Below are 26790 nucleotides of genomic sequence, written 5' to 3'. Positions count from 1 at the left end.
ATAAAGTTTCCCCTTCCTGGGACAATGAATTCACGGTGTTCTTATTTCAATTTCCAGGAGTGTACATAGCTCGCGATTTACACACGTTAACGGAGCTGCCCGACGCCTCGTCGCAGGTCTTTGGCCGCACAAGCACTGCCTGGGTATCGTCGGTCCTTGGAAGGCAGAGGAGTAAATAGTCCACGTAGCTGGTGCAGCAAAATCGACGTCCACCTAGTGATACCCCTGTCAGTCGTTCTCGTAGGCCACATAACAATGCTTCTAGGACGAAGGCATGCAGTAATGCCGACAGGAGCACCTCTGTCACACCGAGCACCTAACCAGGATCGGTTGTATGAACCCATCATTATACAGCACCTGGGACGCTGCGCCGCCCAGGAGACGTATGGCCATCTCCAGAATAGTTTCTAGGTAAACTGTAAGAAACGAATCATCGATCTAGTCAAATGCCTGGCTGAACTGTAAGGACGCCAAAGTTGCAGACAAATGTTGACCTCGAGCTAGGGCAATCAGATCTCTGTACCAGCAGAATACTGTCTGAATGTGGTACACTTTGCCTAGTGACGTTTGATCACAGGCCATGACATAACAGGCTGTAATCTTAAGTTGTACTGCCAAATAACATGTGAAGATCTTCATCTCGCTATTTAGCATGGTGAACGGACAATAGTTACTGTTGTGCAGATACCTGTGGGGTTTGTGAATAGGGCCAATGATGCCAGCAGTGGTGGATGTGAGGAGAGAGATGGCGGAGTTTTGAAATTACATATATTATGACATGTGATGATATTAAGGTAAATACATTGTTTGTTCTCTAGTTAGTGCCTTCCATAGTTTGAATCTTTTATTTAGCTGGCAGTAGTGGTGCTCGCTGTATTGCAGTAGTTCGAGTAATGAAGATTTTTGTGAGGTAAGTGATTTCTGAAAGGTGTAGTTTAATGTTACACAGGGCCATTCTTTTGCAGGGATCTTTGATAGTCAGATTGCGTTGCGCTAAAAATATTGTGTGTCACTTTAGTGAATGTTTGAGTACGTTCAGTTTTGCTCAGCTGTTTGAAAAGCAAATAGTGTAAGAGGTTTATCAGCACAGTCGTGTATAATTGTTCCAAAGGGGACGTTTCATATGTCGACCCTTAGCCTAGGATACCTCACTGGAATCTTCTGATTTTTTCTTGTAGTTTGTGTAATTAGTGTAGATTTTGTTTATTGCTAGTGCATAACTGTAGGGAGAATCTCCTTTGTAGTTGCAGTCTTTCATTGTTGTACAGTAAAACAGTTGTGGCATGCATGTAGATTTGCACCAAGTATTTCACAGCTGCGCTTGCAATTAACTACATATTATTTTCATTGCTATGTTAATGTGTTCCCCTATTTTTGCTCTTCAAATTGTGTTTTTCTGTGTTGTCGTGTGAAATATTGTGACATTAATGGCGTGTGAAAAACGTAACACTAGGCTCCAAAGTAAACTGAGAAATAATAGTGACAACGAGCGTAGCTTATCAACACCACTGTGTAGTGAATTAACAGACATTCGAAGTAGTAATTTGGTAATTGTGCATAGGGAAATGGAGCGGGCGGCAAACAATGGCGTAGGCAGTGAAACAATTAGTGAACAGGGAAGCATTATCGATCGATCGCTTGGCAACAGCTCGCCTCAGGAATCCGAAATGACAGGACACAATTTTGCAAATACTGTAGATTCAGGTTTTGCGTCCTCACCCTTTTCTCAAATAAGTCAAGACACATTTTCTGCTTGTCAAAATGTGAATGTTGCCGGTGCAAATGCACTGCCGAAAAGCGTAGAGGAACAGATTCCAGACACTAATGCATTGTTATTACAGCTAATGCAACAAATGGAACAAAATTAGAGACAAACACAGCAACAGTTAGACACAATGGAACAAAATCTTCAAAAGTTAGACACAATGGAACAAAATCTTCAAAAGTTAGACACAATGGAACAAAAGCTTCAAAAGTTAGACTCAGTGGAACATAAGCTTGAACAAACACGTGAAGATTTAACTACTGAGTTACATAACATTGAATCGAAATGTCAAAAAGTCTGTAATGATGTAAAAACACAAATTTGTGAGCATTTTCAACCTATTTTTTCGCGGCATGAAAATGAATTACAGAATCACGAAGCAGCCATAAAAGAACTCCAAACTATTGTTCATGAAAATCACGACACCTTGCAAGCTAAAATTGACTCAGTTGCATCTGCCGATTCGGTTACGCAACTTGCAAAAACTCAAGAAAACTTAAAGGACACAGTAGATACGATTTCAACACAAATGGACACTCTGAAACTTGGTTCAGAAAAACACACTGAGGAAATAAGTACACTATCGGAGAAAGTAGCCGAACTTTCGGATCAGTTCACTAACTTATCTGCAAAGGTAGATGATGATCTGAATGACACAAGACCTGTAGCCATCACTGACACAGAAGAGTGCGAACAAATTAGGAAATTCAAACAAAATCAGAATCAAATTAATACGCAACACCAAAGAGAAATCCAGGAAGTACAAGATCAGCTGACACAGGTAATACAAGAATTACGTATTTCAGAGGACACTCGCGCTCCAATACGGGAAGAGGGACATAGAAATACGATACAGCCACAAAATAATAACTCAGGGCACTTCAGAAATTATGAAAGAAATTGGCAAGGTACACCGAATTTTGAGATGGAACCGCCGACACGACATAACAATGACCGATATGCTAGTCGCCGACACGATGATTTTGACATTAAGCTGTTCATTACTACACGTAAATTCAAAACGTTTAAGAATTCTGCCAACGACATTCATCCACAAGCGTGGCTCCATCAATTCTCTCATTGTTTTCTTCCCAACTGGTCATTAGAGCACAGGTTAGAATTTATGTGTGGCTACTTGGAGAATGAACCAGCTGTAAGAATGCGATCGGTCATTCACGATTGTCACAGTGAAGGAGAATTTTACCATGCGTTCCTCTCAGCATATTGGTCTCAAGCTACACAAGACCGAGTAAAACATAGAATCATAATGATGAAACATTTCGAACTATCTGAATTTTCCAGTCTTGTGAAATATTTTGAAGACATGTTGCACAAGAATCAGTACCTGTCAAATCCATACAGCCCCTCAGAACTCATCTGCATTTGCTTAATCAAACTGCCTGAACATTTAGGACATATTATTTTAGCAGGACGTTGCAAAGACGACATTGAAGCTTTTCAGGGACTGTTACAAGAACTGGAAATTGACACTGACAATCGCGGAACGCGAAAACAGGAACACAACAATTACAGATCACATCCGTCACAATTCCGTGATGACAGAAATAATATACGACAAGGCTATTCTTTCAATGTAAATCGTGACCGAAACAGACACCACCCGTATGACAACCGTTGGCAGAGTAGTAATAATTACAGGGAAAGATCACCTCTCCACGGTAATGACTATCACAGAGACAATCAGAGAAACAGACAATATGGGAACCAAAATAATTATTATCAAGGGAGACAGAATAACTTTAGACGCAACGGTCCAGCGCGCAGTTATGACTCAGGGAGAAATTCTCCACCACGTGACCGACAAGAAAGAAACTATGGAATCTACCGACATGACGACAGACGATATGATCGTAACGACAGACCTGAACTGCATCAGAACTGGCAGGATTTAAACAGGGCAGGGCCCTCTCATCATGGTGAATTAGTAGAAGTTAGGTCTCCAAATACTAATAACGACGTGCGCCAACAAAGAGACAATAGGCAATGACTCACACCGCTGGCAGCCACAAAACGTACTTATGAAACTGACGACGCAGCTGCCGTAGCTAGTAATTACGTAAAAATGGAAGACATTAGGGACATCTTACTCCAGGAACACGACGTAAAACATAACAACATTGCATATCCTGTGATTCACATTACTGTAAATGACGTAAAATTTACTGCAGTACTTGACTCTGGCAGTCCCATTTCAGTAATTAGTGAAACAGCTTTTAGCAAATGCAACAAATCGAACGATTGCCCCACACTTCCGTTACGTAAGATTAAATTACAAGGAGCAATCTTTGGAAAAAGTGTAGATGTACGCCAACAAACCAATTTAGAATTCTTTTGCCAAAGCCACAGCTTCTCTATGATCTTTCTTATTGTTCCATTATTGTCGACGGAAATTATACTGGGAGTAGACTTTTTGAATGAATACAAAGCAATCTTGAGCTTTCACGATGGTGAAATAAGTTTAGAGAAAGAAGGTAAGTCAATAGCTTTGAAATTTGAAGACTGGCTCTCAAACCATGATGAGGAAATCAATCGGCTTTACCTTCTGTTAGACAACAGTTCGGAATTTTCGACGGAACTAGACACTAACAATCACTCTGCAAGTACTGACAGGGATGATATCGACGGGATATTTGAAATTAATGAGTTAATTCAGAATAAAATTCAAACAATTGAGAATTGTAATGACACTGATAGGCAGGACCTTTTTGAGATTTTTCAAGCACATTCCACAGTTTTTACTCACAAAACAGGAACAATCAAGGGATTTCAATACCAATTTCGTGTTCGTGAGCATACTAAATTTTGTGTTAGACCATACGTAATTCCAGCACATTATAGGGACCGTGTTAGAACAGAAATACAATCTATGCTTGACGAGGGCATTATCGAGCCTGCAGTAAGCTCATACAACAATCCGTTACATGTTGTTGAGAAGAAAAATGGATCGATCAGGCTTGTCTTAGATTCGAGACAAATCAATACTATCATTATTCCTGAAACAGACAGGCCGCAGACGATGGAAGAACTTCTTCAAAATTTTAATGGTGTAAAAGTGCTGTCTTCCATTGATCTCAGATCCAGCTTTTATCAGATCGAACTTCATCCAGAATGTAGAAAATACACAGCTTTCCTTTGTTTCGGCGTTTGTTATCAGTTTCGGAAACTTCCTTTTGGTTTGAACATTTCTTCGGCAGCATTCATTCGCAGGCTAAATTCCATATTACCTGAGTTCTTAAACCGTCACATCTCCTTATATGTGGACGATATTCTAATAGCAGAAGCTTCATGGGAACAACATAACTGCATCCTCAACAGTTTGTTACGTATTTTTGCAGATTATGGAATTACAGTTAACTTGGACAAGTCTGAATTCGGTAGGTCAAAGGTGAGGTTTTTGGGAGATATTATTTCTTCTGAAGGCATTCAGCCGGATCCTGAAACGTTAGAAGCAATCAGAGCCATTCCAGTTCCATCCACAAAAAAACAAGTCCGCAGTTTTCTAGGTCTCGTAAATTTTTACCGTCGTTTTCTGACTATGCAAATTCTTGTTACACCAAAACTTTGTTCTCTCACTGGAAAAAGTACTGTTTGGAACTGGGACGAACAAGCACAGTTGGAATTCAATTCTTTGAAAGAATCGCTACTTAACGCGCCAATACTAGCTCATCCAGATCTGTCACAAGATTTCTGCCTTAGCACGGATTCTTCTAAAGTCGGTCTTGGTGCCCATTTATTTCAAGAAGCCATAGAAAATGACACTACCATTCAGAAAACCATTGCTTTTGCTAGCCGAGTACTAACAAAATTTGAAAAAAATTATTCCATTACTGAATTAGAAGCTTTAGCTATCGTTTAGGCATTTAACAAATTCCGTTTCTTTCTTTCTGGCAAGCACGTAAAAGTATACAGTGATCATCGTGCATTACAATTTCTTATGTCTTCAAAATTAAATCATGACAGGTTAAAACGTTGGGCATTGTTTCTGCAAGAATTCCGCTTCACAATAGTCTACATTCCCGGCAAGGAGAACATTGTTGCGGACGCGCTGTCATGTGCACCGGCTGGGCTTGAGAAAAGTAACACAGAAAAATTTCAGTATTCTTTACATTCAGAAAGTCGCCTTTGAAAACCTCATCACCACATCTTTAAAGGACATTGCTAATGAACAAGATAAAGATCCGATTTGGAAAGACATCAAAATAAAATGGCATGAAAAGACACACACTCAGATTCGGCATTATTACCTGGTTAGAAACAACATACTCTTCAAACGCTGCACTGTTGATGACAAGCTATGGGTACTTTGCAATACAGACGATTTTGTTAATAAGCTCATTTGGTACATTCATTTCAGCTACGCACATTTTGGCCCACGAAAATGTTATCATATTCTTCGAACAACTTCTTATTTTAACAATATGGAAAAGCGAATTCGAAGAGTCTTGTCTATTTGTAAACTTTGTCAAAAGGCGAAACCATCTACTATCTCACATCGTGCTCTGTTGTTTCCTATCATTCCTTCTAAATTAAAAGAATTTGCTGCTGTTCATCTCTTGGGACCCTTTGTCAGAACATCGAATGGATTTTCGTACGTTCTAGTCGCTGTTGAACTTACTTCAAAATTTGTTTCTTTCACTCCGTTACGTAAAGCCACTGGACGGTCTGTATCCAACGCCTTTGTTAAAAATTTCTTACGTGAAGATGGCCACGTTGCTAAAGTCATTTCAGATAAAGGCCCGCACTCAGATCTGCTGTTTGGTCACGCATGCTTCGGAATCATAAAAACAAACCTATTTTTATTTCATTGTACTCACCACATTGTAACCTGTCTGAAAGGATTATGAAAGAGATCAATAAGCTTTGCAGACTTTATTGTCACAGAAAGCATCAGCATTGGGACAGATATTTACACTTATTTCAAAATGTGCTGAATGAAATGCCTCATGATTCCACTGCTTTACCACCTACTCTTGTACTAAAGAATGAAGAACCACCGAACAGAATCAGAGAGCTTGTACCTTTCCCGAATACACGTAAACTTCGACACAAAGACATAATTGATTTGGCTCTTAAAAATATAAAATCTGCAGCAAACAAAAGGAGAAAACTACACGGTAAAGCAAATGCAAAGAAATTATATATTGGCCAGAAAGTTCTCATTAAAGCTCATTCATTGTCACATAAGAAGAAACACTTGAGTCACAAATTCTTTCTAGTTTACAATGGACCTTACAGAATCCGACGTATACCACATGATAATTGCATTGAAGTTGAAACTCTGCATACTAGGAAGAGTAAAGGTTTACACCACATTTCACATGTAAAACCATTTATTGAAAGATAATCTGCTTTTTAACTTTGTCTTTGCCATAAAACGTTTCACTTCACATTTATAGTATGCATTGTCAGACTTAGAAATTGTTACTATGCAACAATGTTTGAAGTTAAATATCCAGTCAAGAACCAAGAGAACTTATTTAAACAGAAATTACGAATGCATTGTTATTGTGGACATACGACACAGTGTTATTGTGTGGGTGCATTCTTGCTTGTTAGTTGCACGATTACGTAACGACTATAAGGCTCACATACTTAGAACATTTACCAGTACTGCTAATGAGATTTTAATGCAACATTTTGGTTTACTTGAAAATACATTCTGAATTAAAGTACTTTCTGAGAGATACCAGATGACACAGTGGTTAGTTTATGTGACAGCTACACGATTATATCACGACATTACTAATGAGTGACAATTTACAATGTTGCTTTTGCAGTGTTTCTGTTTTATATCTGCACAGTTTTTCTGAATTCTTCTGTAAAGTAAAACATGTTTTAGTAGTAACTTCTGTGGTATAGCTACAAGGAAACAGCCTTTTCCATAGCACAACAATACGTTACAGCACTGTACTTTCATCATCACAACAATAAGTGTAATAACTAAGATATCTATACGCAAAGCATTTCACTTTTGTTTATCATGAGGTAAGTACATTGCCTTCTGCAATGTACTTACTTGTCTGTACTTTGTGAATTGTTCATATTTTTTTGGAATCATTGTGATACTATGAGAGCTTTGAATGATATATTTGTTATGGGATCACGATTTTTAAAGAACGTTTGAGGTAGATGACACTTAGCTTTCGGAGGAAAATAACTACGACACTTCCACAGAGATTATCTTACAACAAGACGCACATTTAGCGCTACAGGACACGCATTTCAGTGATTAATTTTGTACTTAAAACATTTATTTTTAAAGATTTTTGAATTACAAAGAAAGTTTTCCGTGATACATTTCATTCCATTGCTGTAATCTATAACACCTGAGGGTATAATTACATTAATCCTCAGGGGGGTACACGCCTACTTTATGTACCATGTGTTTGGCAAGCACAAGGAGCCCTAGCTAATATGGTATTTGCTTATACAACTTTACACATCGGTACCATATTTCTCTAACACAAATTACACAGCTATCTGTTCATTTAACTGATAGAGACAAACTTTTTTACTATGGCAGTGACACATGTTTATGTAATTACACCGTTGGATAACTTCACACTTACGAAATTGTATTTTGTCTGTACTTTGTGAATTGTTCATATTTTTTTGGAATCATTGTGATACTATGAGAGCTTTGAATGATATATTTGTTATGGGATCACGATTTTTAAAGAACGTTTGAGGTAGATGACACTATTGAAATGAGCAGAGAATTTTCTTTAGGTTTTTAAATTATTGCAGAAATCTACGGCGTTTTTGAGATTTGACTGAGGTGTTATGATGTTATTTTTACGATGACGATGTGTATTATGCTGTTACGGTATGTTTATGATCAATAAGCTGATGCTATATGAGTTATTTGATTATGCTACGTATCTGTTATGATGAAATATTGAAGAAGTGTCGACGAATAAGGTAAGGAGTAATGAATAGTGGTTAGGGACTCTTGTTTGTGAAAAAGGTTGTTGAAAACCAAGAATCGTACTTTAAGAGTTATGAAATGTGTGTAAATGCGTGAATGTATCACAATGCCGGCGAAAATTTTTTGGACACTGCTATATTCATAAGATTTTGTTTCTACACATTTGCAACGCAAATTCTTGACCCACAAAATTTTGTATATGAGACTGTCACTATAGCGGAAACTGCTGTCGTAAATATTTCCGTAAGAAAGTAAAGTGACCACCTGCACGTAATGCGTCGTGGGCACCCAGCTGTGTCAGACGCCTGGAGAACAAGCCATTAGGGTGTGCCTTTTCAGAGGCACAGGTAGAAAAAAAAAGGGAGGCCATTTCCTCGCTATTGACATTCCTTTGTAGAAAGCATTGCAAATACGACACACTCAAACTTGAAAACATATGATAAAACTGTGGAGCTCTTAATTTATGATATTTACTGAAATGCCTAATGAAATGAAGAGAAATATTTTTATGTCTATACACCTGATTATGACTACTGTCTTTCTAGTTGAGAGATTTTTCTACTAACTTATGAAATGCCTCATGACTACTGAATAATGTTCTTATGCTTTACTTTGTACATAGTTGCTTATTTCATTTGATATCTGGTTTCCAGCTGTCTTGCAGCATTGGTTTCATAAAATAAAATTAAATGCATTTGCTAATGTGAACACTTTCTGTCAACAGATCTATTAAATAATTATTTTATGATCCACATTCTTCGAAAAAGGAGCTCTTGGAATCGAAAGAACAATAAGAAGAGACTAATAACAGTAACTGCATATATAATTTTCTTTTTAAGTACTTGATAATTTTTTGTAGAATTAGTTTTTGTGGTGTACCATTTTAATTACTTAGACATTAAGATGTGAATATACATTTCCCTTGTCTGCACTGTTGTCTTTAGTGTAATATTTTTTTCTGCTTGAGCTATGTCATGTTTAGATATAAGTTATTTCATTTGCTGCTGCTGTTTGCCAGGCATAGTGCCACTAAATTTCACTTTACATTACTCTGTTAAGCCAGTTTTACTACTGATTTATTTTTCTTGTTTGCTGCTCATTGCCTTATATTAATTGTAATATTGCAATTGCTTTGACAATTTCCATTTTTTTTTCATTGCTGTTTGTATTAATTGTTTTGTGCTGCTGCATGGCCTCGTCCCTTAGTTTATGCATCTGAGCTCAGTAGATTTCAGTTAGCTTAAGAGGGGGTAGACTATATAAGAGAATGAGTTGCGATGAATTGGAAGAAATGCATTGAGAATTTATATGAAAGAAGTACAAAAAGCAGGTATAGGTAGGATTTTCTTGGAAATAAATGATGAGGTAAGATAATGGAAAATAAATAATGAGGTAAGAAATATGTGAACATATAAATACAGAAAGCATGCTTGGATAGGATGTTTTGGTGGAAACAAATGTTGAAATAAGACGAAAGATCTATGGAATGAAGTTTTGGGTTGGACTGCAGTACCAAATGTTACACTGAAAACAAACCCTGCCCTTTCCTCTTGTGTTCTCCCACTATGTGTTTGTGTACTCTTGTATATTTATGTGTTTCCTGTCTTTATGTGTTTAGCTAATAAGAGTTATGTTGTAGAATTTTTCTGATAATATGTTATTTTCTTTGTAAAGATGTTTACACATTATGTATTCTGTTCTGTTTTGTTGCTCATGTGTGAAGTTGATGTTTCAAAAGTTATTCTGATCTTTTATGTATGTACTTATGTCATAATTCCTGTAACACTAATGTATATGTTATTTTGATTCTTTTGTAAAGCCCTTACTACAAATGTTAGCTGTACTGTTATGTTCTTTAATGATGTATTTTGTACCTTTGTAATTGTACTCTTATGTTGTAAATTTATAAATGTATAGACACCAGTTCTTCAAATTAAGTATCATTTCACTGCACACGTTTCTGTTGGTCATAGTATATGGACAATATGTGAGAAGTAGGGACTGTTAGTGTTTGCACGTGTGTTAATAATTCAGCAAGGGACTGGATAACAGCATTGCTGGTTCTAAGGACAATTCCAAAAACTTTGTGAGTGCACAAGTGGTGGTTATGGACTTGCTATATTCTCCGCAAGACTCTTCAATGGTGATTGTGCACCTGCACAGTCGCAACTGATGGCTGCTGGCCGTCTCTACAAGGACTACAGTGGGTCTGCCCCTTTGATGACCCACCAATACCATTATCTCTACAAGGACTACAGTGGGTCTGCACCTTTGATGACCCACCGTTACCAATATTTCTACAAGGACTGCAGTGGGTGTGCACCTTTGATGACCCACCAATACCATTAGTTCTACTAGGACTGCAGTGGGTCTGCACCTCTGGTGGCCCACCAATACCGTAATCTCTACCAGGACTACAGTGGGTCTACTCTGTGATGACCTACCTACCAATCTTCTTCAAAACGTCGAATGACTCTGCTGTGGGTTTGCTCTGTTGTAGCCCATTACCTGTCAGCATGTCAAGAGTCAGCACTGTCTTTCCGTTGGAAGGACAACACTACTTCTTCAAGACTGCATGGAAATCCACTACTTCTGTGTGCATTGTCTTTTACTGCTCAGACTTTGAGAAAAGAAACGGCAGTTTCACTGTGATGAATGAGCAGGACTGTCTTTATGGACTGTGAGAAATTTTTAGCTTTTGACCAACATTGTATTAATAAGTGTGTGCATTTGATATTTTTCTTACTGTAATTATGAAAAAATTTTTCAAATCTGTATTGGCCAGTGCCCAAAACAATTTGTAAAATTTTTTGTGGGGAGCATGGGGGCTATGTAAGTAGGCTGTTTATATTTTCTTATTGGCAACGTTACGTAGCGCTCTGTATGAAAATCACTGGCTGTGCTGTGTGCAGTCTGTGGCGCAGTTGGAGGTGAGCCGCCAGCAGTGTTGGATGTGGGGAGAGAAATGGCGGAGATTTGAAATTTGTAAGACTGGATGGCATATATATTATGATTATTAAGGTAAATACATTGTTTGTTCTCTATTAAAATCTTTTATTTGCTAACTATGCCTATCAGTAGTTAGTGCCTTCAGTAGTTTGAATCTTTTATTTAGCTGGCAGTAGTGGTGCTCGCTGTATTGCAGTAGTTCGAGTAACGAAGATTTTTGGTGAGGTAAGTGATTTGTGAAAGGTACAGGTTAATGTTAGTCAGGGCCATTCCTTTGTAGGGATTTCTGAAAGTCAGATTGCGTTGCGCTAAAAATATTGTGTGTCAGTTTAAGCACAGTCCTGTATAAATTTTCAAAGGGGACGTTTCATAAGGGTAATGGTGCAGACATACGCCACATGGTCGGAAATAGCGACAGGCCAAATCTCAGGCAGTTAGGTTTCTTCCACCAGCAAGAGTGAGATATATAAGCGTTCAAGGTACTGGAAGACTGTACGGTGTAGTGCGTGCAACCAGGACAGTCACCAAGAACGGTTTCCCATGTGTCCACAAATTGGAGAAGGTCGACGATCGTGGCAAGCTCTGGGCAAGGTGAAACCGTGGCAACTGTTCTTAAGGGTGGAGGGAGGAATTAAAATCACCACCCATCAAAAATGCAGCTTGAAGCCCCATGAAAAGAGATAAAACCGCCTCTGTACAAAAGGCAGAGCATTCCCTTCGCCTCACCGTCCTCAGCGAGCGTAAGCATTATTAATTTGGACACTGAAAAGTGTCTGCTTCAAAAGGTGTTGTTCTGTATCGTAGTGGGATCGGCTGTCATCCAACGGTGCCTCAACCCAACTGGAAGGCAACCAGGGGTTTTATGACGCCCTAGTCGACGTACAACACTACTGTAACTTCACTACTCGGCTTCTGACGTGAGGACGTTGTTTCCCCCAGAGGTGATGCAGAATAAATCTGAAGCCTCGACTCCCCTTCAGTTTCGAGCAACGATGGTGGGTCGGAAAGAATCTGGGCTGGTGCATCTGACAATTTCGCAACGGTGACATAGATGACAGGGAGCACTGTAGATGTCATGGCTGGTGCGACATCTCCTGCCAACCTCAATCAGGCGTCTGCAGAGACCATCCAACCACACGTGGCCCTCCTGGCTGCATCCCGCACAATTGGACGGCTGACAGCCGTACATCACGCTCGCCTGCAAGTCGCCAATCATCAAATAAAGAAGGCATGGGCTTCTTGACTTGATGCACACCATATAAGACTAGGCGCTCAGTCCGGAGCCGCGCGACTGCTACGGTCGCAGGTTCAAATCCTGCCTCGGGCATGGATGTGTGTGATGTCCTTAGGTTAGTTAGGTTTAAGTAGTTCTAAGTTCTAGGGGACTGATGACCATAGATGTTAAGTCCCATAGTGCTCAGAGCCATTTGCACCATTTAGCCACACCATATAAGATGTGGTAGGTCTCGAAATCTGCCATTTTTCCGCAATGTTATTGAGGTCGAGAGGCAGATACGACCACGTCTTGCGGTACCTCAAACGAAGTATGGATACATGCAGGGTATGTAGGCTGAACATTGCGTGACCAACTAAAACAGCTCCGACATGGCCACCAGGGTCATTGAATTGCAGTTCCCAGGTGAAACTCCGCACAACATCAGCGCAACCTTCTTCGGTTTGCAGTTTGATTTCCACGACACTGCTTGTGATGGGGAAGTGAATTCCTGCAACGTCTGCAGGTACGGGATGAAATTCGTTACAAATTAATTGTTTCACTTCGTGCGCTCGAAGTCGTGCATATTCTAGTTGAAAGGTCGCAAGGCGGTAAGATAATGCGATTGCAGGTCAAAACGTTAAGGAATACAGCGACGTAGCACTGCTATGAGCCGACTGCCACTAGACCGAGGGCAGGTACAGCACTCTGAAACCTCGTGAACACTGTATGTCAATGAAACAAACAGCTTTGTTTCGAAAACAATAGCTCAGATATTGATCTTGTGTTTGCTGTCGACCTTCGACTGTATAAGAACGGTGAATTAAAATTAATTGTTTCACATCTCGAACACATTTTGCTTCATATTGCTCTATGCCTCTAGCTGAAACCTACCTTGTTCATTCAGAATCCTCACACTGACGGCAGCAAGCAATGCAGATGGGCAGGACTACGCACAACAAGACTCCTAGCACAATTCCAGCGATTGCTCCAGAGCTAGAAAGTAAAATATGCTTGTTAATGGAGTAACTACGACAATGGGATAAAAAGTTGACTACTGACAGCCATATTTTCACTTCTATGTAGTTTCTAAACTTTTCACGAGGTGCATATGTCCAGCTCATCCACAACGAACGTAAGGTGAGCACGGGATACCCAGCAGATAAGCTTAAACTGAAACTATGGCGATGCTAATGGAAATACCAAAGTTTAGAAACATTATTCAGATCATTGTTCTGAGTAAAACTTACATGTTAACATCTGTGGCTGTAATGCTGCAAAGATTATAATTGAAACAACAACCAGCTAAAAGTACAGTTTAACAAGGTTTGTTTGGATCAAATCATGACCAGTTTCAGAGTTTGTACAAATGAACCTTCAGATGGTTGCTACAGGTTTCTTTGTTTTCTTCTGGGCCTCGTTTTGTATCCGTTATTGGTTTCCTACACTAAGATACACAGAAAATTTTTTAATGTGTTCATCCTTCTGAGTGTAGGTTTGAAGGACTTCGGCCGTTCACTTAGATAATAAAATGGAATACCTGCTGCCGTCCTTTCGATGTTATTTATTATGTAGCTAGCAGTTTCGGTGATTCAGTGCACCATCTTCAGGCCCGCAATAACGCTGAGGGAGTAAATTGCAATCGTATACACGATACCATTAGTAGCCAATATCTGTGAACTGGTTTCCGTAGATTGTAACAAAGATGTTGGACCTTCAACCATCTACTAACAAATAGTGAACAAAAAACTTTCTGTCCGTCCTAGTGCAGCAAACCAATGACAGGACTAAAACGAGGCACCAGAGAGAAAAACAAGGAAACGTGTATAAAAAATCCGAAGACTGATTTGTAAAGAAATCCGGATCTGCTCATGATTTCATCTAAATAAATCTTGTCAAACCGTACTTGTGGCTGGTTATTGTTTCAATTATAAATGTCATTCTTCTGATATTTTTTTTCCAAATTCGATATTATGTAATATTATTGGATTAGAGCTGCCGGTTTTTCGTGATTCTCAAGAAACTTTATAAATTTCCGCTCACTTTGCATTACTTTTCAAGTAACTAACATCCTCAGAAATTTTTCCAAGAGGGGACAATGTTCGGAAGACGACATCCCATTGGTGTATTGGAAGACTTGTTTGCCCCAAGAACAACAGGAGATACACGAAGCGTTGTGAATCACAAACAAGTGACAGATGCCCAATCAATATTTTTTTAATGTTGATTACTTTGATACGTAGCTCATAAGCATAGTTAGGGTGCACAAAATACATCTTTCTGTACCATTAATATAATTATGGATGTCTCAGTTTCTGAGTTAATGATCCTAGATTGGGCCTGTACACGTTTAAATTTATTGTATCCAGCGAGTTAGGAAGTAATGTCAGAAAATATTCTCAAAAGATATTGTATTATAATACCGATAATGTTGGGTGGACACTAAAAATTAAAAATCTTAAATTAGAAAAAGCAGAACTGTGGAATGCTTGTTGGATATCAACGAAGGTAAGTAACAAAAACTATCATCTAAGTGTAAATTCAGAAAATAAAGTTTGCTTAACTTCGATCCCATATAAAACAATATTTGCATACAGGGCAAGTCATCTGATCATATTAAGAGATTACCTTCCTTATTCCAGAATGAGATATTCACTCTGCAACGGAGTGTGCGCTGATATGAAACTTCCTGGCAGATTAAAACTATGTGCCCGACCGAGACTCGAACTCGGGACCTTTGCCTTTCGCGGGTAAGTGCTCTACCATTTTTATTTTTTTTTTTTAAATCTCATTTTGTTCGTTTTCGTTCGTTGTATCTGCTGTGGGCGGACGTCGAAAGACACCCGTTTCAGTTCGTTGTTGATCCATTAACTCAGTTTTTTTATTACAGAGGGCAGCTAACCCTCTGACCGAACACGCTGAGCTACCGTGCCGGCAGCCATCTGAGCTACCGAAGCACGACTCACGCCTGGTGCTCACAGCTTTACTTCTGCCAGTATCTCGCCTCCTACCTTCCAAACTTTACAGAAGTTCTCCTGCGAATCTTGCAGAACTAGCACTCCTGAAAGAAAGGATACTGCGGAGACATGGCTTAGCCACAGCCTGGGGGACGTTTCCAGAATGAGATTTTCACTCTGCAGCGGAGTTAGCGCTGATATGAAACTTCCTGGTAGATTAAAACTGTGTGCCCGATCGAGACTCGAACTCGGGACCTTTGCACACAGTTTTAATCTGCCAGGAAGTTTCATATCGGCGCTAAAATGTTTGGTTTTTAAATAAACCTTTTTTTAAAAAAAGTGTAATTTTTTATTCGTAAAAGTCTGTTGCTTTGAATTATTGCGTTATTATAGAAAATGGGACAAAGGTTCAGTGTTGTTTTAATAAATACACTCCTGGAAATTGAAATAAGAACACCGTGAATTCATTGTCCCAGGAAGGGGAAACTTTATTGACACATTCCTGGGGTCAGATACATCACATGATCACACTGACAGAACCACAGGCACATAGACACAGGCAACAGAGCATGCACAATGTCGGCACTAGTACAGTGTATATCCACCTTTCGCAGCAATGCAGGCTGCTATTCTCCCATGGAGACGATCGTAGAGATGCTGGATGTAGTCCTGTGGAACGGCTTGCCATGCCATTTCCACCTGGCGCCTCAGTTGGACCAGCGTTCGTGCTGGACGTGCAGACCGCGTGAGACGACGCTTCATCCAGTCCCAAACATGCTCAATGGGGGACAGATCCGGAGATCTTGCTGGCCAGGGTAGTTGACTTACACCTTCAAGAGCACGTTGGGTGGCACGGGATACATGCGGATGTGCATTGTCCTGTTGGAACAGCAAGTTCCCTTGCAGGTCTAGGAATGGTAGAACGATGGGTTCGATGACGGTTTGGATGTACCGTGCACTATTCAGTGTCCCCTCGACGATCACCAGTGGTGTACGGCCAGTGTAGGAGATCGCTCCCCACACCATGATGCCGGGTGTTGGCCCTGTGTGCCTCGGTCGTATGCAGTCCTGATTGTGGCGCTCACCTGCACGGCGCCAAACACGCATACGACCATCATTGGCACCAAGGCAGAAGCGACTCTCATCGCTGAAGACGACACGTCTCCATTCGTCCCTCCATTCACGCCTGTCGCGACACCACTGGAGGCGGGCTGCACGATGTTGGGGCGTGAGCGGAAGACGGCCTAACGGTGTGCGGGACCGTAGCCCAGCTTCATGGAGACGGTTGCGAATGGTCCTCGCCGATACCCCAGGAGCAACAGTGTCCCTAATTTGCTGGGAAGTGGCGGTGCGGTCCCCTACGGCACTGCGTAGGATCCTACGGTTTTGGCGTGGCGTGCATCCGTGCGTCGCTGCGGTCCGGTCCCAGGTCGACGGGCACGTGCACCTTCCGCCGACCACTGGCGACAACATCGATGTACTGTGGAGACCTCACGCGCCACGTGTTGAGCAATTCGGCGGTACGTCCACCCGGCCTCCCGCATGCCCACTATACGCCCTCGCTCAAAGTCCGTCAACTGCACATACGGTTCACGTCCACGCTGTCGCGGCATGCTACCAGTGTTAAAGACTGCGATGGAGCTCCGTATGCCACGGCAAACTGGCTGACACTGACGGCGGCGGTGCACAAATGCTGCGCAGCTAGCGCCATTCGACGGCCAACACCGCGGTTCCTGGTGTGTCCGCTGTGCCGTGCGTGTGATCATTGCTTGTACAGCCCTCTCGCAGTGTCCGGAGCAAGTATGGTGGGTCTGACACACCGGTGTCAATGTGTTCTTTTTTCCATTTCCAGGAGTATATGTTTAATAAATATATCATAAGAAGTGGTACAGCATGCCTGAGATAATAATGTATCTGTTACCGTGTGGCGTGGCCTATTGGATGGCACACGTGTACAAGCAATGGACGAGACTCGCCACATGTGGTCTATACGGTAGTTTGCTGCTGTTGTAGCCGGACATTAGTTGTCTTACACAATGGCACCATCCCTAGTCTGCAAGTATTTTACGGAGTGCAGTATCAGTTAAGCATAATGCATCATTTGTTTTAAAAGAACAGGAGCATCCATAACTACTTTGCGACATCAGACAAGGAGAAAACTTAAAACTTAACAATTAACTCGCAGTTTTCAATAAAAAGAGAAAATAACTGATCTCTTGTTTATATCTACATAACATGTCTTTACCTGGTTGTAGCTTTTGAAAACGGACAAATTAACATGAAAATCTCAGTTTTCACCCTTTAGCACTTAATCGTAACACCCAAATAGTGCTATGATCCTCAAATACAACATGATTTCTATTTAGAGTTTCAATAAATTAGAATCAGTAGAAGAACACTGGTGACATTTAGTAGCATTCAGCCACTTATCATTTCCGAGAAAAAGAGCGAACGGTGGACGGGCTGTTTTCTTTTCTTTGCATATTTGATTTAATATTTTGGCGCTATTTATCTTGAAACTGAGTGAGTCAAAATTTTTCAATCTTTGTTCGATTTCTACATTTATTACAGGAAGTAATAGGACTAAAAAACAGGAAACCAGTTATTTCAGAAACCGGTTATTTGGAGCGGTTTAAAACTCATTTTAAACTAGCATTGAAAAAAAAAGAGATATAGCCAAAAACCGATTGTTTCAGCGATAACCGCCAGCCCTAGGATGTCCACTCTTCCTTGTCCTTCTCAGACTTCTTCAGCGTTTTTTGTTTTGTTTTTCAGTCATCAGTTTGACTGGTTTGATGCGGCCCGCCACGAATTCCTCTCCGGCGCCAATCTCTTCATCTCAGAGTAGCACTTGCAACGTAAGTCCTCAATTATTTGCTGGATGTATTCCAAGCTCTGTCTTCCTCTCCAGTTTTTGCCCTATACAGCCCCCTCTAGTACCATGGAAGTCACTCCCTCATGTCTTAACATGTGTCCTATCATCTTTTCACTTCTCCTTGTCAGTGTTTCCTTTCCTCTCCAATTCTGCGCAGAACGTCCTCATTTCTTATCTTATCAGTCCACCTAATTTTCAACATTCGTCTGTAGCACCACATCTAAAATGCTTCGATTCTCTTCTGTTCCGGATTTCCCACAGTCCATGTTTCTCTATCATACATTGCTGTGCTCCAAACGAACATTCTCAGAAATTTCTCCCTCAAATTAAGGCCAATGTTTGATACTAGTAGACTTCTCTAGGCCAGGAATGCCCTTTTTGCCATTGCTAGTCTGCTTTTGATGTTCTCCTTGCTCCGTCTGTCATTGGTTATTTTACTGCCTAGGTAGCAGAATTCCTTAACTTCAGCTACTTCGTGGTGTAATGGTCGCCTAGTCATAGATATTGCTAATTGCTATAATCGCACTATTTCACTCCCATTTACGGAGCTTGTTAGCACTTGATGTTAGGTTGGCGCCATTAAAATGCATTGTGTTGTGGTAATCGCTGCTACTTGCTGGATCGCTGCCGTGTCTCGATGCTGATGCTGGCTCTAAATCTGGTTGTCTAGGGTTAAAACATGAGGTCCCGTGTTTTTTATGTGCTTTTGATGATAAAGAACGAGCGAAACCAACAAATATGTAAACTTCAAATATTTATTACTCTGGTGGCCATCTTAATTCCACTGTCCACCAGAGACCATGACACAACACAAAGTAGTACTTCCTTTACATGTTCTTTGCATTGTTTATCCACCTCAAACAATAACACACAAACACACTTTACCAAAGTGACATTTCGACTGCCCCCTGACCCTTCTTGCTGCTTGTACAGGGTGTTTCAAAAATGACCGGTATATTTGAAACGGCAATAAAAGCTAAACGAGCAGCGATGGAAATACACCGTTTGTTGCAATATGCTTGGGACAACAGTACATTTTCAGGCGGACAAACTTTCGAAATTACAGTAGTTACAATTTTCAACAACAGATGGCGCTGCATGTGATGTGAAAGATATACGAGGGCAGTTCAATAAGTAATGCAACACATTTTTTTTCTCGGCCAATTTTGGTTGAAAAAACCGGAAATTTCTTGTGGAATGTTTTCAAACATTCCCGCTTCGTCTCGTATAGTTTCATTGACTTCCGACAGGTGGCAGCGCTGTACGGAGCTGTTAAAATGGCGTCTGTAACGGATGTGCGTTGCAAAAAACGGGCAGTGATCGAGTTTCTTTTGGCGGAAAACCAGGGCATCTCAGATATTCATAGGCGCTTGCAGAATGTCTACGGTGATCTGGCAGTGGACAAAAGCACGGTGAGTCGTTGGGCAAAGCGTGTGTCATCATCGCTGCAAGGTCAAGCAAGACTGTCTGATCTCCCGCGTGCGGGCCGGCCGTGCACAGCTGTGACTCCTGCAATGGCGGAGCGTGCGAACACACTCGTTCGAGATGATCGACGGATCACCATCAAACAACTCAGTGCTCAACTTGACATCTCTGTTGGTAGTTCTGTCACAATTGTTCACCAGTTGGGATATTCAAAGGTTTGTTCCCGCTGGGTCCCTCGTTGTCTAACCGAACACCATAAAGAGCAAAGGAGAACCATCTGTGCGGAATTGCTTGCTCGTCATGTGGCTGAGGGTGACAATTTCTCGTCAAAGATTGTTACAGGCGATGAAACATGGGTTCATCACTTCGAGCCTGAAACAAAACGGCAATCAATGGAGTTGGCTCCAACATCGACCAGTGGAATGGTACCGTGCAGGCATACAGGCCCTCATTTCAAGGTGGCGTTAGGCCGTAGCATTGAATGGAGATTACGTTGAAAAATAGTGTTGTGTAGCTAAAAGATTGGGGAATAACCTGGTGTATTTCAATGCTGAATAAAACAACCCCTGTTTCAGAAAAAAAATGTGTTGCATTACTTATTGAACTGCCCTCGTAGAAGACAACGCAGTCTGTACGTCGTCTTTCTGCTGTAAGCGAGTGCTGTTCACAACGTGCAAGTGTGCTGTAGACAACATGGTTTATTCCTTAGAACAGAGGATTTTTCTGGTGTTGGAATTCCACCGCCTAGAACACAGTGTTGTTGCAACAAGACGAAGTTTTCAACGGAGGTTTAATGTAACCAAAGGACCGAAAAGCGATACAATAAAGGATCTGTTTGAAAAATTTCAACGGACTGGGAACGTGACAGATGAACGTGCTGGAAAGGTAGGGCGACCGCGTATGGCAACCACAGAGGGCAACGCGCAGCTAGTGCAGCAGTGATCCAACAGCGGCCTCAGGTTTCCGTTCGCCGTGTTGCAGCTGCGGTCCAAATGACGCCAACGTCCACGTATCGTCTCATGCGCCAGAGTTTACACCTCTATCCATACAAAATTCAAACGCGGCAACCCCTCAGTGCCGCTACCATTGCTGCACGAGAGACATTCGCTAACGATATAGTGCACAGGATTGATGACGGCGATATGCATGTGGGCAGCATTTGGTTTACTGACGAAGCTTATTTTTACCTGGACGGCTTCGTCAATAAACAGAACTGGCGCATATGGGGAACCGAAAAGCCCCATGTTGCAGTCCCATCGTCCCTGCATCCTCAAAAAGTACTGGTCTGGGCCGCCATTTCTTCCAAAGGAATCATTGGCCCATTTTTCAGATCCGAAACGATTACTGCATCACGCTATCTGGACATTCTTCGTGAATTTGTGGCGGTACAAACTGCCTTAGACGACACTGCGAACACCTCGTGGTTTATGCAAGATGGTGCCCGGCCACATCGCACGGCCGACGCCTTTAATTTCCTGAATGAATATTTCGATGATCGTGTGATTGCTTTGGGCTATCCGAAACATACAGGAGGCGGCGTGGATTGGCCTCCCTATTCGCCAGACATGAACCCCTGTGACTTCTTTCTGTGGGGACACTTGAAAGACCAGGTGTACCGTCAGAATCCAGAAACAATTGAACAGCTGAAGCAGTACATCTCATCTGCATGTGAAGCCATTCCGCCAGACACGTTGTCAAAGGTTTCGGGTAATTTCATTCAGAGACTACGCCATATTATTGCTACGCATGGTGGATATGTGGAAAATATCGTACTATAGAGTTTCCCAGACCGCAGCGCCATCTGTTGTTCGAAATTGTAACTAGTGTAATTTCGAAAGTTTGTCTGCCTGAAAATGTACTGTTGTCCCAAGCATATTGCAACAAACGGTGTATTTCTATCGCTGCTCGTTTAGTTTTTATTGCCGTGTCAAATATACCGGTCATTTTTGAAACACCCTGTATTTATAACATTGTCAAAGAACTACTAAAAAGAGATATAGTTTATAAGTCACATGTACATCTGTTATCATAATTTGTGCAGAAAAGTTATTAATTTGCATCGAGTGACATAATTTAACATGTTATTAAAATGACAGACAGATTTGTTGAATTGACAGAATAATTCTTTGTTACAAAAAGGCCGTTTTTTAGAAGTTTGTCAATTGACTTCTCTAATTTGCATAAATAAGTAAATAACATGAATTATTAAGAATTACATTGGTTTTCGTCTAAAATAGGATTGATTACATGAATACTGAGTAAAAACGCTCCCAGTGAACAAATAGGTTTCACTGGGTGATTTTTATTTAAGGAGATCCAAAATACCTAAGTTGGCCACTATTTTTCGTACTTCATATTAATTATTTAAGATGGACTTAATGTTTTTACATGATGACATTTGCTGTATCAGTGATCAGGTGATATTAACTTTTGTGTGGGTCAGTTATTCAGTATAATTTAATGGGTTGACTGTTTATGGAGACATGTTACGCAATCATTGTTTACATACACAATAACTTTTCTATAATCGTAAATACTCGTTAAACTGGTTGAATTTGGAGGGTATCGCATACTTCAGTACAGTAAAGCCTTTAATATGTTCCGTTACAGTGGCCATCAAACCTGATGCTACGTTTCTCGTTGTTCTCATTTCTTCCACTTCTCATTACTTTCGTCTTTCTTCGATTCACTCTCAATCCATATTCTGTGCTCATTAGACTGTCCATTCCATTCAGCACAGCATGTAATTCTTCACTTTCACTCAGGATAGCACTGTCATCAGCGAATCTTATCATTGGTACCCTTTCACCTTGAATTTTAATTCCACTCCTGAACCTTTCTTTTATTTCCATCATTGCTTCTTTGTACAGATTGAACAGTAAAGGCGAAAGTCTACATCCCAGTCTTAACACCCTTTTTCATCCGATCATTTCGTTCTTGGTCGTCTACTCTTATTATTCCCTCTTGGTTCTTGTACAGACTGTATATTACCCGTCTCTCCCTGTAGCTTACCTATATTTTTTTCAGAATTTCGAACATCTTGCACCATTTTACACTGTCGAACGCTTTTTCTATGTCAACAAATCCTATGAACGTCTATTGATTTTGCTTTAGTCTTGCATCCATTATCAACTGCAACATCAGAATTGCCTCTCAGGTGCCTTTAGCTTTCCTAAAGCCAAAGTGATCGTCATCTAACACATCCTCAATTTTCTTTTCCATTCTTCTGTATATTATTCTTGTCAGGAACTTGGAGGCATGAGGTGTTAAGCTGATTGTGCGACAATTCTCGCACTTGTCAGCTCTTCGGCCTACCGGATTATAATTTATATTTAACTTCGTCTGCCATTACTCATTCTGTTGAGATGTTCACTTCATATTCTTCTGTCGCCTTCGATTTTGCTTCTTTCGCTTAATAGTGCTTTTGCTTGAACTGTCTAGTGTGGTACAGTCTTTCACAGTTAAAGGAATCTCATTTCCGTTGCCTGAATCTTAAAATTGTCGTTTATAAATGTCTCACGACTCTCTTCTCTAGAGTAATATGGGCGTGACTATTACTATATGAAACTTCATTTGTGTTATTTTTGAGTTTTATTTCAAAGCGCCTGTTTATTGTTCCTCGTTTGTTTCCAAACTATGATACTCTCTTGCCCATGTTTTTACCGTACTTGCGTCGGATATCCCATCCCAGATAATTATGAGCGTCGACCCTTTTTACTTCTGTATTGTTCACAGTTTTTGTTCTTTCGGAGGTCCGGTCCCATAAAAGTCATTGTTTTTGTTTTCTTTGTGACTATAGTAATACTGTGGTCCCCGGCTATTTTGCTTAGAAGGTAAATTCTTTTTGCAGCCCTTTCTATATCTCTGTTAAAATTGTGACGCCATATGCAAATACAACCCAATCCACAGTAGTCTCTTTGCCTTTATGGAACTAGGATTCTTATTCAAGCAGTAAATCTTGTATATAGAGAGTGTCCCTTTCAAACTTCAAATGGTTCAAATGGTTCTGAGCAGTATGGGACTTAACATCTTAGCTCATCAGTCCCCTAGAACTTAGAACTACTTAAAACCTAACTAACCTAAGGACAGCACACACATCCATGTCCGAGGCAGGATTCGAACCTGTGACCGTAGCGGTCGCGCGGTTCCAGATTGAATCGCCTAGAACCGCTCGGGCACATCGGCCGGCTCTTTCAAACTTCGCATATTTCAAAGACCCAGGAAAAAATACTGCACTACACATGATAACGAAATTGAAATATATGCTAGAGCTTCTCAAAAAACTTATTTAATAATAATCTGCACACCTCTACACTTGAACCATTTGCAGCACGAAGAATATCGAGTCTGTATTCAGTTTCTCGCCATGTTCTTCGTAACATGTCCTCTGTCACGCAATCGCATCAGTGATACGATGTCTTAACGTAGGAATGTCATCCACTTTGGTCGGATACACACAGTCCTCGACGAATCCCATAAGATGAAACCCAACGGGGTAATTTTGGGGAAACGTGGTGGCCACACTGTGAGACCTCCGTGTCCAATCCAGTGATTGGGAAATTTCATATCCAGGAACTTGTGAACAGCTGTTAACCAATGCGGCGGAGCTGCATCTTCTTGAGAGATGATGTTCGATTGCAGGTCTTATATATGAGGATTTACGAAATGCTCCAAGCATACAACCGGCACGCTGGTGTACTACACAAGGGGAAACAAAAATTACTTTGCCCTCATCCCACCCCCCCCCCCCCCCCGACTCCATGTTCTTCTTTCCTTCCTTAGCAACTGGTACAAAACGGCCCACAGAATCTCTTTCTTTCTTTCTAATTACTGCAACTATCACTTACAATAGTAACAATAATTACCATTATTCGAGCAGATGAGAGTTAAGTTTTTTTTTTAATTATCATACATTCGTATTACTCAAAGGTGCTGTAAGTTAGCCCGCATCTCGTGGTCGTGCGGTAGCGTTCTCGCTTCCCACGCCCGGGTTCCCGGGTTCGATTCCCGGCGGGGTCAGGGATTTTCTCTGCCTCGTGATGGCTGGGTGTTGTGTGCTGTCCTTAGGTTGGTTAGGTTTAAGTAGTTCTAAGTTCTGGGGGACTTATGACCACAGCAGTTGAGTCCCATAGTGCTCAGAGCCATTTGCTGTAAGTTAACTACTACAACTAGTTTACAAATAACCACGGCTAAATGTGCACTTGTTGAAACTGAACGAATATGTGTATTTCACTACATCCGTATTTCTTAACAAATAAGTTCACAAATTAGTTACCTAGTTAAAGCTATACTGTGTCCATGTACATCGCTTTTAATTCATTTTGAATTTTTCATTATCTGAATGATCACCACGAACAAATGACGGTGGAACAATAGACGACATTTAAAGGCCAATAATTTAAAAACCTTTGCATCGAAACTGTTCATACAAATAGGAAATAAACGAGAATAAAAATGCACACGGTTTAAAATTCAGAAATTTGGTTGGTATTTGGTGCGATGTGTTTGAATTTGTGAAGAAAGAAGACCCAGTCTTGGTTGTATTTTTTAACAGCAATTCGCAGATCCCATTTCAGGTGCCGTCGAGCCTGATTTTTCATCTTGCCACTTCGGAAAATGTTGACTCACACAAGTAAGTTGGTGGCACGGTAATAACACATTCTCCGCCCTCCTTGCTAAGCTGGGATATCGATTTCATGTCTGCACCCAAAAATTTTCAAGACATTTAGATTTAAATTCGTTTGGAAATGCTCTATCACTTGAGAGTTGCCGGCCGAAGTGGCCGAGCGGTTCTAGGCGCTACAGTCTGGAACTGCGCGACCGCTACGGTCGCAGGTTCGAACCCTGCCTCAGGCATGGATGTGTGTGATGTCCTTTGGTTAGTTAGGTTTAAGTAGTTCTAAGTTCTACGGGACTGATGACCTCAGAAGTTAAGTCCCATAGTGCTCAGGGCCATTTGAACCCTTTGAATTTGAGAGTTCTATCAGCTCGTCCTGTTCTCCTGTTGGCAAGTGGTCTGCTGCGATCTTATCGAACGGACAGTGGACCCAATCACACTCAGATTGGGTGTCTGGAAATTCATCCTCGAACTCATTTTCCTTCACGAAACCATGCAGACAAGAAAACACCTCGCAGTTACCCTTCTCCATACTCGTTCTTCAAAGTCCATGTTTTCTTTTATATGCAAGTACCTTCTCACTTAGAAAGATTACATTACTGTTTCGGCCTTGAAGTGATACGATAAACTGATTCAGCTTCTCAAAAACGTTGTCCAAGTACCACAGAAACTATTTTTCATCCATCTACATCTCTACATCTACATCCATACTCCGCAAGCCACCTGACGGTGTGTGGCGGAGGGTACCTTGAGTGCCTCTATCGGTTCTCCCTTCTATTCCAGTCTCGTATTGTTCGTGGAAAGAAGGATTATCTGTATGCCTCTGTGTGGGCTCTAGTCTCTCTGATTTTATCCTCATGGTCTCTTCGCGAGATATACGTAGGAGGGAGCAATATATTGCTTGACTCTTCGGTGAAGGTATGTTCTAGAAACTTTGACAAAAGCCCGTACCGAGCTACTGAGCGTCTCTCCTGCAGAGTCTTCCACTGGAGTTTATCTATCATCTCCGTAACGCTTTCGCGATTACTAAATGATCCTGT

The 26790-nt window shown here is 41.0% G+C and overlaps 1 long non-coding RNA gene across 1 annotated transcript in view; it reads right to left on the bottom strand.

The window, feature by feature from the left end:
• Positions 1-26790, bottom strand: part of LOC126191460 (uncharacterized) — a 147442-nt gene that overhangs the window by 84476 nt on the left and 36176 nt on the right. Inside the window, exon 3 of the long non-coding RNA XR_007538348.1 lies at positions 13771-13872. This is a non-coding gene — a long non-coding RNA (uncharacterized LOC126191460). The remainder of the gene's footprint in view (positions 1-13770; positions 13873-26790) is intronic.

The sequence above is a fragment of the Schistocerca cancellata genome, chromosome 6, assembly GCF_023864275.1.
Source record: "Schistocerca cancellata isolate TAMUIC-IGC-003103 chromosome 6, iqSchCanc2.1, whole genome shotgun sequence".
NCBI lineage: Eukaryota > Metazoa > Arthropoda > Insecta > Orthoptera > Acrididae > Schistocerca > Schistocerca cancellata.
Note: the sequence above shows the minus strand (reverse complement) of the source record. Positions and strands in the feature narration are given on the sequence as shown.